This window comes from Herpailurus yagouaroundi, unplaced genomic scaffold, assembly GCF_014898765.1.
Source record: "Herpailurus yagouaroundi ecotype Mexico unplaced genomic scaffold, PumYag 182, whole genome shotgun sequence".
Taxonomy (NCBI): domain Eukaryota; kingdom Metazoa; phylum Chordata; class Mammalia; order Carnivora; family Felidae; genus Herpailurus; species Herpailurus yagouaroundi.
Genome location: NW_024412413.1, coordinates 52,280,002 through 52,296,684, shown reverse-complemented (window position 1 = coordinate 52,296,684; position 16,683 = coordinate 52,280,002). Strand labels below are relative to the sequence as shown.

The following is a 16,683-nucleotide window of genomic DNA, read 5'->3' as shown; positions in this document are numbered from 1 at the left end:
AACCCTGAGATCATGACCTGAGCTGGAGTAGGACGCTTAACCAACTGAACCACCCAGGAACCCCTTGGGGTTTTTACTTTTAAAGAATGATCTGGTCATGGGCTATATATTTATCTATAAGATTTAATTGTTTTTCTAATAATTTGGATAAGCTTTTCATAATATATATTAGCTAGAGATATATTAGCAAACGTATTAGCTATAAATATATGTTATATAGTATGTATTGACTGAAAATATATGGTTGGAAATCTGTTGCTTAACTTTTGAATTTGGATTATTTTTTGACCTACAGAGGTTTGGGATTTTTTTTACCTAGTCAAATCTGAGCAGAGTACTCTATATATTTACCTGTACCATAAGGTAAACCTCAGGAAAGCCCACTTGCTTCACACATTGGTATACTCGTGTGTATACATTTGATCTATAAATCACAGAAAAGAAATTAAGCAGAGAAAGAAGTGGTTGGTGTTGATTTGAAATTCTCCCTAGTAAAATTTCTACAGCAAATATTAGACCTGATATTTGGCATAGATGATGCTCATTCCATTTGGTATGTTTCTTTTTTTTTTTTTTTTTTTCATTCGTTCGTAGCCTTTAATAAAAGGTGAATTTGAGAGCTTCTCTGGGAACAGCTCTTGATGTTGACAGGATAATGAATAGGGAAACAGGCAATGATGGTTCATCATCTTCAGCTTGAACAATGGCGAGAATTCAAATATGGGTTCCCTGGAACATGAATTTTTGCTGGTTTGCTATTGTTATTTCCTGCAATCCTGTTTGGCTCCAGGAATCGATCCTCTTTACTTCTTGCTGTTCTTTGACAATTTCCTGATGGTCTCTGCACTGGTTTCCTGTGGCTGCTGCAACAAATTACCAGAAATTTAGTGGCTTAAAGCAACACAGATTTACTATTGTGTTACGGTTCTGGAGTTCGAGAGCTCCAAAATCAGTTTCACTATGCTAACACTAAGGTGTTGGCAGGGCTGGTTCCTTCTGGAGACTCTGAGGAGAGAATGGGTTTTCTTACCTTTTTTCAGCTTGTGGCTGCCTGTGATCCTTGGCCTGTGACCCCTTCTCCACCCTCAAAGGGTATCACTCCAAACTCTGCTATCATCACATTGCCTTCTCTGACTCTGAGCCTTCCTGCCTCCCTCTTATAAGGACGCTTGTGATTACACTGGGCCCACCTGGATAATGCAGGATTATTCTCCCCATCTCAGAGGAGATGTTCTTTCAGCCATATAATGACATAACATTCACAGGTTGCAGGGACCAGGACGTAGACATATTTGGGGGCCATGATTCAGCCTACCACTGCAAGGAGCACAGTCTGAACCTCCTCCCATCCCATAGTGCTGTGGGGCCTCAAACTTGCCCTGTTGCTGTAAGTGCGCATCCGGTATGCCTGGGGTGAGAGCTGGTCCTCTGGTACCCCTACAAACTGCAGGTTTCATTATAATCCTTTATTTGGGGCCAGACTATACAGTTCATGTTCTTCCTCGGTTTCTTTTCTTGTTTATGACCCCAGGTCAACATTTGGACAAGCCGGGGCAGCCTCCTACACTCTAGCGGACTGCATATTGTCCTCTCATTATCAGCCAAAGCGAGGCGAACATCTCCCATTGAACTCATCCTTAGCGTCACAATGATGCCACTGCTGTCACTGGATTAGACATGCCTACATGTGGGCGCCAGCCCAAGTTCTCCTCACCTAACCTGGGTCACATTATACTCCATGTTACTAATTCCTGGTCACTCCTTCTTGAGGATGAGGGCCACAGCACGCCCAGCCCTGCTTTGTCCCAGCCACAACTTCTTCCCTCACTGTGTTGTCAGAGTGCCATCTTTCCCTGGGCCAGGTCCCTGGGCCAGGTCCGTCTGAGTTGTGTCAGTTTGCAACCACACTGAATGCTGCTCCCTTGGGAACTATCTCGGAAGCAGGCTGAACTTTTTTGTGTTTGTTTTTTTTTTTTTTAATTTAAATTCAAGTTACTTAACATATCGTGTAGTATTGGTTTCAGGAGTAGAAATCAGGGATTCATCACTTACACATAACACCCAGTGCTCATCCCAACAAGTACCCTCCTTAATGCAGGCTGAGCTTTTTAACATTTACTTTATAGATTTCTAGAGCTGTAACATGAGGTTACTGTTGGTTCACCAGGGGCCTACAAGGATTAGTTAGCAGTAGCAGGCAGCTGCCTTGGTTCTCCCCTTTCTCTTTATTACTTTTTTTTATTTTCTTAAAAAATATTAAATTTTTTTTAAGTTTATTTATTTATTTTGAGAGCGAGAAGGAGAGAGAGAGAGGGAGCGCATGCAAGCAAGGGAGTGGCAGAAAGAGGGAGAGGGAGAGAATACGGAGCAGGCTCCACACTGTCAGTGCAGAGCCCGATGTGGGAAACAACAAACATTTATTATCTCACAGCTTCTATGGGTTCAGAACCTGCAGGGTGAGGCTTATCTGGGTGCCTCTGACTTCCTGTCTCTTGGGAGGCTACGGTCAAGGTGCTGGTCGGGGCCGGAGTCAACTCAAGGCTCAGAGGGAGCAGGATCCACTTTTAAGCTCACTCACACAGCTGTAGACAGGTTTCAGGCCCTCACTAGCCAGAGATGTCGGTCCCTTGACGTATGGGCTTCACAGGACTTTTCACAGCATGATAGCTTGTTTCTGGAAGAGTGAGGGATGAAAGAGAGAGATAGAGAGAGGCCAATACAGAAGCCATGATCTTTCATAACCTGGTCTTGGAAGTAACATCCCATTGCTTCTCTATTCAACACCTGGAAGGGAGTCACTGAATCCAGCCCACACTTGAGGGGGCAGGATTATACAAGGAGTGGGTACGAGGGGGCAGGGGTCACTGGAGGTCATCTTAGAGGTTGCCTGAGACCCCCTCAAGAAGAGTTAGGGAAACAGGGTGCTATCTCCCAGTAGGGAGCAGGGTGTACACAAGCTGAGAGGGGTCATAGGAGTGCTTCAGAGAAAATGAGCTGTGAGCAGAGTTGTGCATTTACTCATACCACAACTCGGGCCACTCCCTTTCTCCCGGCCTTCTCTCTGGGTTCTGTTTTATTAACCAAACTAACTGAACAAAAACCAAGAAGCTAACTCCCATGTTGGTCACTTCTCCGAGTTTCAAGTTCTCCGTCCACAACCTGCCTACCAGTGTTTACTTTCTGAAATCCACAGTAGTCATTTTTTTTTTCTTTCTATTTTGTCCAGAGTTCATCACAGTTCACAGTGGGAAGGGTGTTCTGTAAGCCGTGTATACTGCCTCACGTACTGGAAGTGGAGCTCTGCATTATTTGGAATACATCAGATTAGTGTTGGACAATATGTTACCCCGGTTATAGTGGGAAGGAAAAGGATTAAAAAGCCCAGGAATTGCTGGGTCAGAACAACTCATTTGGGCTTCCATAAAAGACTATAATGATTCTAGGGGCACCAGAGTGGCTCAGTCAGTTAAGCATCTGACTCTTGATCTTGGCTCAGGTCATGGATCTCCGGGTTCGTGAGTTCGAGCCCCGCATTGGGCTTTGTGCTGCCAGCGTGGAGCCTGCTGGGGATTCTCCCTCTCTCTCTGCCCCTCCCTTGCTTGTGTGCACACTCATGACTATGCAATCTCTTTCTCTCTCAAAAATAAATAAACATTTTTTAAAAAACTATAATGATTTTAAATTTAATTCTTTTTTTTTTTTTTTTTTTTTTTTTTTTTTATTTTGCTCCTGGAGTAGAAGGAACATGGAGTACCGAGATTCATGGATCTGATTTAAATTCCAGTTCTAACATTTACTAGCAGGGTGACCTCCCGCAAACGAATTAATCTATGCTTTAGTTTCTTCGTCTGTAAAGTCGGATAATGATACGTAACTCTGGATCGTACAGGGTTATCTGAAACAATGTCTATGAAATGCATACAGTACACTGCCTGGTACACAGGCAGCCTTCCACAGAGCTTTTTACCTTTCTCTTTCCTTCATAATTCAGCTACCCAGTAAGTTCATGGCGCCGACGTAGTTTGGCATTTGCTAGACCATTATCCAGAGTATCCCAGTGTGCATGGAAAGAAACCAGCTAGGCCAGAATGCCTGTCTTTGTAGGGAGAGTGTTGCTGTGCGTGTAGGGCTGGCTCTCTGCCCGGGATGCAGGGGTCAGTGGGGCTGCCGCCAGCCGTCTGCAGTGTTAGCCAGGGAAATCAACTCACAGCCCTCCTGGCACCTACTGCTGGACTTGGGTAAACATAATTACAGCCTTTAAAAAGAAAAAAGGGAAAGCAACCAAGATCCCCGCTCACCATGTAAACAGGATGTCCACTGAATGGCAGCCTTGGAGATGTTTATTTTCTGTTCAGGGGGCAATTGACAAAAGGCCTCGGGGAGCCTTTATTGCTGCCTGGGGCAATGGCCTGCCTTCGGCGGCAGCGGCGGCGGTGGTGGTGATGGTGGCTGGGTTTCTCCCAGCTCTGTCTGCATTGCCAACGCTGAGCTTCAGCTGAGAGCTCCAGGGCTGCACTCTTTGGAACCACCATGCCGTCCTTAGAGATGCTGGGTCTGGTTTTCTGCTCGAGGCCCTTTATACACAGATAAATACACACTGATACATACGCATATAAATATACATAGATACATATACACTGATGTCCAGTGTTCAGTTTCCAGTGTGTGACCTAGAGGCTGGCTGCTTCAGCCTCTATGTAATAATCATCTTAATGATAGCTACCATTTACTCAGAGCAAGGCAGCTGGCCAAATACTTCACATGGGTGATCTCATTTAAACCTCGTGATAACCCTTTGTGTTGGTTTTATTGTCTTCACTCTACACCTGAAGAGGTTCTGCAAGGATAAGCAATTGAATTTGAAGTCAGATTGGTTAAATTCTCAAACCTGTGCTTAAATAGTAAGCTAGGTGAAGGCAGGGACCATCTGTCAAGTTCACCACTATCTCTATGGCCCAGCACAGTGACTGAGAAACATCCGTTGGGTGAATGATTTAAAAAAAAAATTCTACCTGGATGCTCTTCTCCGCTGACTTTCTGGGGAGCACATCTCCCCCCAGTACTGAGAGTGCACTGCACAACTTAGTCCACATGTTTCTGTTCTGCCCCAGGCGACCTGGGGCACTCACTAGTCAGTGCTGACTGCAGTTGGGTCTTGGGTATGGGCTGAGGCACCATGGCAGTGACTAATTGGCCAGTGTCTAACCAAGAAGACAATTCTGCTTTAGTCCAGGCTTCTCTGGCATTGTAGGCAAGGAAGGCATCTCTTGAGCCTGCTCCTGGGGCAGTGGAAACAGTGAAAGCAGGTGCTTGTCTCAGCTGGTATGTAATCTCTGGAGAGGGGTTTTGCTGTCCCTCTTCCAGAACACAGGTGGGTTGGGATGGAGTTGTGAAGATAGTCTGAGCGGATTTCCCAGGAATGTCAGGACGTGGTCCCTCTACCTTTATAATCCCAAATGTAACTGGCAGAGACCCAAGAGCCCTTTGGTCTTCTAATTCCTTTATTTTCTTTTAAAATTATTTATATTATTATTATTATTATTATTATCAAAGCATAACTAACATACAGTGTTATATTAATTTCAGGCGTACAATGTAACGATTCACCAATTCAATACATTGCTCAGTGTTCATCGTGATAAATGTACTCTTAATCCCCTTTAATTCACCCATCTCCTCACCCACCTCCCCTCTGGCATCTACGTATTTGTTCTCTGTATTTAAGAGTGTTTTGTTTATTTGTTTGTCCATCTTTTCTTTGTTCATTTTTTAAAATTGCTTAAATTTCACATATGAGTGAAATCATATGGTATTTGTCCTTCTTTGATTTATTTCTCCTATTTCACTTAGCATTTGACCCTCTAGGCCCATCTAATTCTCGAATAGAAGGAAAGGGATGTGTTTGTTCTGCAGGATAGATTAGGACATCAAAATACTCCGTTCCAGAAGAGGACTTTACCCTACATCTGAACCTTTAGGTTAGAGAGAGATGAAACCTTCTTCATTTCTATTCAGGTGTCCTTCAGAGGAGGCACACGGGTGGTAGCAGGGACTCTCCCTGAAACTGATCATTTCCCTGCCTGGAGCTGAGGCCATCATTACATCAGTATTGTTTGCAAATTACTGCCAAGGGCAGGTAGTTGCTTTAAAATGGCCTAAGTTGTCAGGAAATCTCTGGAAAAGAAATGCATGTCAAAGATTGCCCAAACTGGTATCGTTTGGGTGTTGGTAAAATGCTGGAAATTATAAAGTCTTGTGCTGTATGTGTGTGTGTGTGTGTGTGTGTGTGTGTGTGTGTTCATTGTTGGTGGCAGAATTTTTTTTCCTTTCTAATGTTTTAGCCATTATACTCTGATTTATGGAAGCCAGTGTCACAGGTCCCAGACCCATCAGTTGATGATGTGTCCTGTTGGGATGCACCAGACCTACAGGTAGACCTGGGATTTCGGGGAGCAGTCTGGGATCAAAGGTATCATTCAATGTCCTTCTCAGTGGTCTCTTTTCCTTATGTTCATTCTTTTCTGCCAAGCATGGCCTCCCACCCTCCTGCTGCCTCTCATCATTCAGTCCCCTGTGTCCATTCTAGGCTTCTATCACACTGGTTCCCACATAGGGCATAGCAGCATGGAGCAGGGCATTCTGTCCATCTCTCCGGGCTTCCCAGTGTCTAACACTTTATTTATCTTGTTTTATGAAGAGAGATTCTATACTTGTTCCTATCACAATATTTGGAATAGGCTGGAAGGAAATATTCTGGACCTCTAAACACTTCTTTTGCCTACATTTCTGATACAGACCTCATTCATTGACCTTCCTACATCCAATATGCTTGAGTCGATGGCAAATTTGGGGCTTTATGCTCTGCGTGTGTACATACTCCCTGGTCTCATGCCTGGTTCTACAATGTACACACACACACACACACACACACACACACACACACGCACACAGGCACATACCTCCTACCCTCTACCCTCTCTATGCTTAAAGGATGGCCATTTGCAGATCTAACAATCAAGTACCCAGGGAAAAGGATGGGTCATTATCTTTGGATCAGCTCTTGTTAGTTTAATAGAAATATCCAAGGGACATGAAGATAATGGTCCGTGTTTGGAGAACTCCTCTTTCTTACTTTCAATAATTCCCCCATTAGTTGCTACTGGATGCTTATATCCCATCATATTTCAGAGCTGGTTCCAACTTTCCAGGTGTGGGTTTGACTGAGCTTCTGCTAAATGTCACACTGGTCAGGCAGTAGGCATCACAGAAGTCTCGGCTGAATCGATAGGATTTAAGCAATAGGCTTGGAATTAGAGATGCGGAAAACATCAGTACCTCTTTTTGGTGCCAGTGGCCTTCCTGCTCTGGAAAATTTTATTAGAAGCAAAGTGATTTAGAATAATTTCCCATCAAATAAACCTTTTTCTGCACAGATCACAACAGCCCCTGTCACACGTGGAACCCAACCTGCCACTGCCATTTTATTATTGCAGCTAGGAATTGTGACCCCACCCACTGCACCAGCCCGCTCTTTCCTGCCTTCTTGGACTATTGCAACCTATCCATGTGTGTGGCCAGGAAAAGCTACGCTCCTTCCCTCTGCTTTCCCTCTTTCCCATAGTCTCCATATGGCTAATGCTGCTGCTGTGTCCACCTAGGTAGCTATGCTCTGGCTCTAATGCCCTTCTCTGTGATGGGGCTGCTGCGTCTGCAGGGCTCCTGTCATGCTGGGTGGATCCAGAAAGCACCATGCTCCTCCCACTGAGATTGACCATGAATGACAGTTCTTTCCAAAGCAAAGTGGCAATCAAAGTGTCTCCCAAAGTGACAGGTCTTTCAACCAAACTTGGAGCCAAAATATTACCTTGCTAATTTGTGGGACCCAAGGAATTTAACAAAAATCCCCTACCCCTGGACAAACAGAGCAAGACTGACTCCATTTTGTGCTACACCCACCATCTCATGTATAACCCCCACATGACCTACTTATTGCATAAGACACTCCCCCACCCTAGTCAAGCTGCTGAGCACACCCTTACTGGAAACCAGCTCATATAGGAATGCGGAACCCCTAACTGCCAAAGAATGTAAACCCCGCCTTTTGCCCGCCAAACTTGTGTACCAATTCTGACCAGAGTGATAGGCTGGTTCAAACAGTTACTATAGGGTAAATTGTAATTCAATTGGCCACCTGCGTGTGGACTGACATGACTGTGCAACTTTCTGTGTGTGTTACAATCTCATTGGCCACTGGCCCCTATAAAACTGCTATGCCTCTTCACCTAGGGGTCCAAGTCCCTGCCCTGCTGTGTCGGGTATACTTGGGCCCAAGCTCGAGCTTGCAAATAAACCCTTGTGCGTTTGCATCGGTATCAGCTCCTTGGTGGTCTCTCGGATTCAAAATCGGGGGCATTACAAATTCAGTTTTATAACTAGCTTGCTAGAGGCCTAGAGGAAGAACCCTTAAACACAGAATAAGTTGAGGTTCAGGAAATGAAGCAGGATTGTTCAAGTGTCTGGGGTCTTGGACTCTCTGATTGTCAGCCCCAGAGTTTGCTTTTCCTTGCTCTCTGGGGGCCTGGGGCCCTTGTGCAGTAGGAACTTTCCTTGGTGGTCTTCCTGGGCACTCTGTGTGCCTGACACATGTATACAGAACACCCATGAGCAGCGTTTTCATTCACATGAAGACATGTTGGGGCCTCCGCAGAGTTTTTCCAGGCTAGACTCCGAATTATCGTAATTTTTTTTTTTTGAAATATATATATATTTTTTATTTTTATTTATTTATTTTTTTTTTCAACGTTTTTATTTATTTTTGGGACAGAGAGAGACAGAGCATGAACGGGGGAGGGGCAGAGAGAGAGGGAGACACAGAATTGGAAACAGGCTCCAGGCTCCGAGCCACCAGCCCAGAGCCCGACGCGGGGCTCGAACTCACGGAGCGCGAGATCGTGACCTGGCTGAAGTCGGACGCTTAACCGACTGCGCCACCCAGGCGCCCCAATTTTTTTTTTGAAATATAAAGATATTGGCTGTAACTGCAGCTAATGTTTAAGAGGTAGGAATTGTTTATTTTTTTAATGCTTTTCTGTGTTTTCTAACTTAAAAACCAAGGACAAAGTGAGAGGCCAAGAACACAGCAGATGTTTACTGTTAAACCTAAAAACATTTCTCAATCCCATTTACTGTCACTTCTCTCACTTAACAGTCTGTATAGTAAGAGTCATGTTTTCCAAGGCCCTAACATGTCTTACAATTTTCCCTTTTGGTTATTGCTTAAATAAACACCCAGATGTGCTATTTTACAGATCATAAGACATATCAAATGTGGTCCTTTCATTCTCTTTATCACACATGGTGCCTTGGCCCCTGGCTTTCGGAGCTGAGCTCAAGTTCTTTGTCAAGCTGAGCTGTGGCAGACATCACTCTCCGTCTGCCTCAGCTGGAAGGAGTGACAATTGTGTTTCACCTCTGGGAGACTATGTGGGCAGAGATGGCCTCTCCTGGGCCTGCTATTAGAGGGGGAAACCGCCATGACAGCAAACTGGCAAGACTGTGGGTTCTGCTCACCTTCATTTGGCTCAGTCAATGAAGGAACAAACATGATCATCAAATAGATGCTTTTGACCAATATGTATTGTTAAGCGTCTTGAAGGCTGTAGGAAGCAAGGGAAAAAGGGCTAAAGATGCAGAAAGAGCTTGGAAATGGATTCAAATTCATTAGGGTTGTTGGTAGACACTATTAATGATTCCAAGTATTTCTCTGAATTAGAGAGTCATGGGGCTCTTTTAAATTGAGCGTTTCTTTGCAAAAGAAAAAAGGGTGTGTGGAGGGAAATTAGCAGATTCCCCAAAAATATAAATTGGGTTTTGGCAGAAAACCTATTTCTTCTTGCCTTCAGAGAGTCATGCAAGTCTCAGGAATGGCAAACATCTGTTTGAAGGGCATCCGACCTTGGTGTGGCAGGCAGCTCAGAAGAAAGGGCAATGGGATTTGGTGTGTAGTTTTCATTCAAGATAGCAGGTGGCCAGGTATTAAGAATGGAGCAGGGGTGCCTGGGTGACTCAGTCAGTTGAGCATCCTGCTCTTGATTTCAGCTCAGGTCATGATCCCAGGGTTGTGGGACTGAGCCCTGTGTCAAGATTAAGATTGTCTCTCTCTCCCTCTGCTCCTCTTCCCTGCTGGAGCGCTCTCTCTCTCTCTCTCTCTCTCTCTCTCTCTCTCTCAAATAAAAAGAAACCAACAAAAGCGAAGCAACTATTCCACAAGTATTTACTGAGTATCCACGTCGTGCTGGGCATACAAAGTTACTAGGATGCACCAAGACCCAAATAGTTTATTCCATCACACAGATGTTAGGATAAAGGTTCACTGTGCATTGTCATGAATATACTGTGCCTTTACTGTGGTTCTTTCTTGTGCAGCTTAGAATTCAGTGGGCAATTACCATGCACGTAATACAGACCAGTAGAAGAGGCTAAGCCTAGTTCACTTTCATGCATATGAACTGAATAGCTGGTCATTTTTTCCTTTCGACCACTTTTTAAAACATTGGCAGGTTATATTGATATTAACATGATAAAAATAGTCTGAGATTCATGAGTGCAAGTTTGCTCTTGCAAGCTTTGGGCCAGATATATATTTTTAAAATTTTTTAATGTTTATTTATTTTTGAGAGAGAGAGAAAGAGACTGAGAGACAGAACACGAATAGGGGAGGTGCAGAGTGAGAGAGAGAGAGAGAGAGAGAGAGAGAGAGAGACTGAATCTGAAGCAGGCTCCAGGCTCTGAGCTGTCAGCACAGAGCCTGACGCGGGGCTCGAACTCACAAACTGTAAGATCATGACCTGAACTGATGTCGACGTTTAACCAACTGGGCCACCCAGTCACCCCAAGTGCCAGATATTTTTTAGAATTCGTAATTTTTCTTACTTTATGTAGGTAAAATGGTATGTATATTATGTTATACTGCTAGTGGGTATAGAGCAATATCTGCTATTAAACATATTAAATGATAAACATTTTAATATCTCTGCCATTAAATGAATACATATGAGTATAGACATTAAGTGTGATAAATAAAGATCTTAAGTAAACTCACATCCTCACATCATTTTAGGTCAGGCATTCCTGCCAACTAAGTTATGAGAAAGATTCAGTTTTCAAAGACTTTAAAAATTTCACCAAGGGGGCGCCTGGGTGGCTCAGTCGGTTGAACGTCCGACTTTGGCTCAGGTCATGATCTCACCGTCTGTGAGTTTGAGCCCCGCGTCAGGCTCTGTGCTGACAGCTCAGAGCCTGGAGCCTGTTTCGGATTCTGTGTCTCCCTCTCTCTGACCCTCCCCCATTCGTGCTCTGTCTCTCTCTGTCTCAAAAAAATAAATAAAGGTTAAAAAAAAATTTCACCAAGATGTGGTGGACTTATAGTGTTGATGAAGATCATTCACTACGACCCAAATAGTTTACTTCTTCATACAGACACGGGAATAAAAGTTCACACAGTTTGTTGCCATGAATATACGGTGCCTTTGCTGTGATGATTTCATCAGATTTACCTAGGAAACAATTTTGACTTTTCCCTACAAACAAGTTTAATTGTAGGAAAAACACTGCTACCACCCACTGAAGATCTTTTGCTGTTCGTGTTTGGAGTTTTTCCTCCAGGCTTCAAGGCTGACATTCTATTGGAATCACTCTGCTAGTTGACCTCTTGTGAACTATAATGCGAAGTAGGAAACGGGATTTCACCAGAGCCACACTAAAGCTTCTGAATTAGAGCCAGGAAGTATTTTATTTGATGCATCACAGATCATAAAGCCAACATCCTGTCCGATGGCCCTAGTGGCATCAGCATGGATGGCTGGATGGAAAACAGGGGCAGGAAGGATGTAAGCATGGGTTGGTGAATATAAAACCACATTGGCCTTGATTCTGTATCTTGAGCTCTCCAAACTTCTTCCCAGCCTATGACCTTTGTACTTTCTGTTCCCTCCTGGAACACACTACCTTGTGATTTTGAAGAAACTAGCTACTTCCCATCATTTAGGCATTGATTTCAGTGGCATCTCCTTTGGAGATGACCTTGACCGCCCTGTTTAATGTTATGCACCTCCAGTCTCTTTTTATAACATTACCCTATTTTATTTTCCTCAAAGCACATCTATGAAATGACTTTGTTGGGGCGCCTGGGTGGCTCAGTCGGTTAAGCGTCCGACTTCAGCTCAGGTCACGATCTCGCGGTCTGTGAGTTCGAGCCCCGTGTCAGGCTCTGGGCTGATGGCTCAGAGCCTGGAGCCTGTTTCCGATTCTGTGTCTTCCTCTCTGCCCCTCCCCCGTTCATGCTCTGTCTCTCTCTGTCTCAAAAATAAATAAGCGTTTAAAAAATTTTTTTTTAATTAAAAAAAAAAGAAATGACCTTGTTATGTGTTTTCTTATTTACTTGTTCATTATTTTTCTCTTTCACAAAGTAAAGACCTCTCTGACTTGTTGATAAAATCCTCAGTCCCTAGAGCAGTGCCTGGCATAGGAAGGGACTCAGTAAATATTTGCTGGAAGCATGAATGCCCCCTGCAATAGTACCAGCTCCCCTATTTTAGAATGTCTCCAACCTCTCCCATCCCAAAACCCCAGGGTTCTTTGTGTGACAACTCTCCCAGAAAAAAAAAAATATTGCAAATGTGGGAAACGTGATAGAGCATGAAGTGTGGTAGAATATTAAATTAGTCTCATAAATTGTGAATCATAAATCATGGTTCCATCTGTTCTGTGACAGAGTGTAAACAGCAAAATTTTCCACAAGATAGGAACTGAAAACAAAGGGAAGCCATGAGTTTCAACTCATGGAGAGGCTGTTACTATTATGTTGGATTGTGTCCTCTCTCTCCTCCTCACTAACCACTTTAGTCATGCTATGCCTTTCTGGAATAGGCCCAGGAATCTTACTCATAGCAGACATTGGTTTCTTCCAATCTAGAAGTTTCTGCCCAATAGCTCTGTGCTCTGGCACCTGGAAGCCACATAACAAATATTTATTGACTATCAGTGGTAAACTCCACTCTTACACACTTATTCTTCTGAGTCAACTGTTATTTTTTTCTAAAATGGAGATATCCATTAGAAAAGGTGACCTATAAAAGAAAACTCTTCCATTCAAATCCAGTATTAATTTGTGCATCGCATTGAAAGACTTGATGAGGTATAGGATTTTTTGAGTGTGGGTCAGTATTTGGGCAGAAGTGGTCTGAGTGAGGCATGGTGAGGGGCAACACAAGGTCACAGGTTGTCCTGAGAAAGGATGGGACATTTGGAGAGGACAGAGGAATGAAGCATTTCTAAGACAACTGGTTCACATCACAATTTTGCCTAAGACAAATATGGTGGGGGAAGCTATTCTGGGAGAATTGGTGCCTTCAGATAATGTCCTATTGACTAAATGCACAGTGGAGGTCCATTTCAAGACCAACCAAACTACAGTTTTATCCAGAGGAAATTAGGTTAAAATGAACATCAGTACACAGATGACATTTCTGAAGGCTTCCCAGGAAACCATAGCAGCAAGTAACTCTGGGGAATGGAAATGAGGGGTAGTAGCGGAGTGGATGGGTCTGCAGAGTTTTGCTTTCCTCTTTATAACCTATTGTAAAGTTTTAGTTTTTCCATGACAAGGTATTGGTTCCACAATTATAAATTTTAAAAATCAATAAAAACCACTATCTTTTAAAGATTTAACCATTTAAATCTAGCATTTAACATGCTAGCTGAGGGGCGCCTGGGTGGCTCAGTCGGTTGAGCAGCCGACTTCGGCTCAGGTCATGATCTCGCTGTCCGTGAGTTCGAGCCCCGCGTCGGGCTCTGTGCTGACAGCTCAGAGCCTGGAGCCTGTTTCAGATTCTGTGTCTCCCTCTCTCTGACTCTCCCCCGTTCATGCTCTGTCTCTCTCTGTCTCAAAAATAAATAAACGTTAAAAAAAATTAAAAAAAAAATAAAATGCTAGCTGAATAAAAATGAATACCACAGCAACTGTAATAATTGTAGGGGGATGTCATGACAGGGTTCAAATCAATACAGATGGTCCCCAGCTTACAATGGTTCTACTTGTGAGTTTTTGACTTTATGATCGTACAAAAGCCATAAGCATTCAGGAGAAACTGTACTTCAAATTTTGAATTTTGATCTTTTTCTGGGCTAGTGAGATGTGGTACAACAGTCTCTTGTGATGCTGGACAGTGCAGCTAGCTGAGGCTCCCCAGTGGTCAGCAATCATGAATGTAAACAACCAATTCTGTTTTTCAATAATTACATAAGATATTCAACACTTTGTTACAAAACAGGCTGTGTGTTGGATGATTTTGCCCAAATGTAGGCTAATGTAAGTCTTTTGAACATGTTTAAAGTAGGCCAGACTAAGCTGTGATGTTTGGTAGGTTATTTGTATTTTTTTTTTCTTTTTTTTTTAAATTTTTTCAACATTTATTTATTTTTGGGACAGAGAGAGACAGAGCATGAACGGGGGAGGGGCAGAGAGAGAGGGAGACACAGAATCGGAAACAGGCTCCAGGCTCTGAGCCATCAGCCCAGAGCCTGACGCGGGGCTGGAACTCACGGACCGCGAGATCGTGACCTGGCTGAAGTCGGACGCTTAACCGACTGCGCCACCCAGGCGCCCCAGGCGCCCCGGTTATTTGTATTAAATGCATTTTTTTTTTTTTTAAATTTTTTTTTTCAACGTTTATTTATTTTTGGGACAGAGAGAGACAGAGCATGAACGGGCGAGGGGCAGAGAGAGAGGGAGACACAGAATCGGAAACAGGCTCCAGGCTCTGAGCCATCAGCCCAGAGCCCGACGCGGGGCTCGAACTCACGGACTGTGAGATCGTGACCTGGTTGAAGTCGGACGCTTAACCGACTGCGCCACCCAGGCGCCCCTGTATTAAATGCATTTTTGACTTAACAATACTTTCAATTTATGGTGGACTCATTGGGACCTAATCCCATTGTAAGTTGAGGAAGATCTGTATATTGACATAAACAGAAAAACCTTGAACTTACAAACACTGTTATTCATATATATTTTCTAGTCTTCTGGGTAGATATTGTTCAACCCTCTCAAGATGTGAAAGCAGCTCCAGAAGCTGACCCAGCAATGGTTCTAGAATGCAGACCCTCAGACTTAAGCTTCTCTGACATACCGCCCCCCTACTGTATACATTCTACTCTCCTCGTGACTCATAATCCTTTTTTCTCCTTCTCTCATTACCAATGTAGACTGCTGCCTCTCTTGAGGGTTTCAAATCCCACAAGAGAATTGACTGTCACTGTAGAGTACTCAGGGTAGAAAGGTTTCCCAGGTTTCTTTATTATTCTTGTATCTTTACTGTTAAATGCAATCACCTGAGGGTATGTACAAATGTACCTGATATTTTCAACCTGAAAGTTTCTAACACCTTCTGCACTTAAAATCCGAATTACTTCCTTACACTGAGAGCACACTGAATAGATTTTCAGACTCTCATGAAGTCCCAGTTTGTCTTCTGCAGAGAGAGAGGGACTTTGCTGTAACATTCCTTTCCTATAATGAAGTCATAATTACACATAGAAAAAGAGGGTTTGCACCACAGAGATGAAGGTATTACGATCCATAGCTGTTGGGGAATGTAAGTTTTTGCAACTATCATCCGCTTCTGAAATAGCATACCTTGTTGAATCTAGAAGATGCCAAGCAGGCAGGGCACCAGGATTTTACGTAAACATTAGTTAAACACTTGATAATTGTAGTTTGTGTAAGAGAAAAATTGTGTAGAGCTGCAGGGATATTAGAGTTGCATCAAACAGTTTTGGGGATTTCCTTTTCCTTTTCTTTTTTTTTTTTTAACATTTTTATTTATTTATTTTTGGGAGAGTGCAAGTGGAGCAGGGGCACAGAGAGGGGGACAGAGGATCCCAAGTGCACTCTGCGCTGACAATCTGACCTTAGTGAGCCCGATATGGGGCCCCAACTCACACACTGCAAGATCATAACCTGAGCCGAAGTTGGAGGCTCAACCTCAACTGACTGAGCCACCCAGGCACCCCTCCTTTTCATTTTCTACTGTCTTCATTTAGAAAGCGTGGGAGACTCTCAATTGGGAGAACTGTAGGTGTGACCTAATTTGGAGCAGTGAGGAAGATCGCAGAGATTGTTGAGGCATCTTTTGGCTCTGTGGTTTCCTTCAGCATGGATGCAAGTTAACATTTGTCTGATTTCTCCATAATTTCAGTAAATTACAGCCCCACCCCTGGCCTTACGATAGTAAGTTGTTTCTGAAAAACTCCTTGCAGTCAGACCTCTTATAGGTAAAAAGTGGAATGTTCGTTGAAATTATTAATGCATAGTTACTTAAAAATTGTACAAAGTCTATGTATGTATGTCATTGAAGCCTGGGAAAGAAAGCTATCTGTCTACCAAACATATGTTGGCCCCTTTTACAGCAGAGGCCTGTTCTCTGACATGCAATGTAGAAAGGAATGTGTTCAGAGAGCCCAGGCAGAAGCCACCTTCCCCAGCCCCTCTGCCCCATGTGTGCCCACATGACTGCTTCTTGCAAATAATTGTGAGCCAGTATTCCAGTCATGGAATGAATAAGTCACGGGGATAAAAAGTACAGCATAGGGAATATGTCAATGGTATCATAATGGCGTATGGTG

At 43.5% G+C, this 16,683-nt stretch overlaps 1 long non-coding RNA gene across 1 annotated transcript; it reads right to left on the bottom strand.

The window, feature by feature from the left end:
- Positions 1 to 224: 224 nt before the first annotated feature.
- LOC121040815 (uncharacterized) lies at positions 225 to 15,431 on the bottom strand. The gene is made up of 3 exons (XR_005795462.1): positions 15,049 to 15,431; positions 9,571 to 9,656; positions 225 to 863 (listed from the first exon to the last, which is right to left on the bottom strand). It is a non-coding gene; the product is annotated as an uncharacterized LOC121040815 (long non-coding RNA).
- Between the last annotated feature and the right edge of the window lie 1,252 nt (positions 15,432 to 16,683).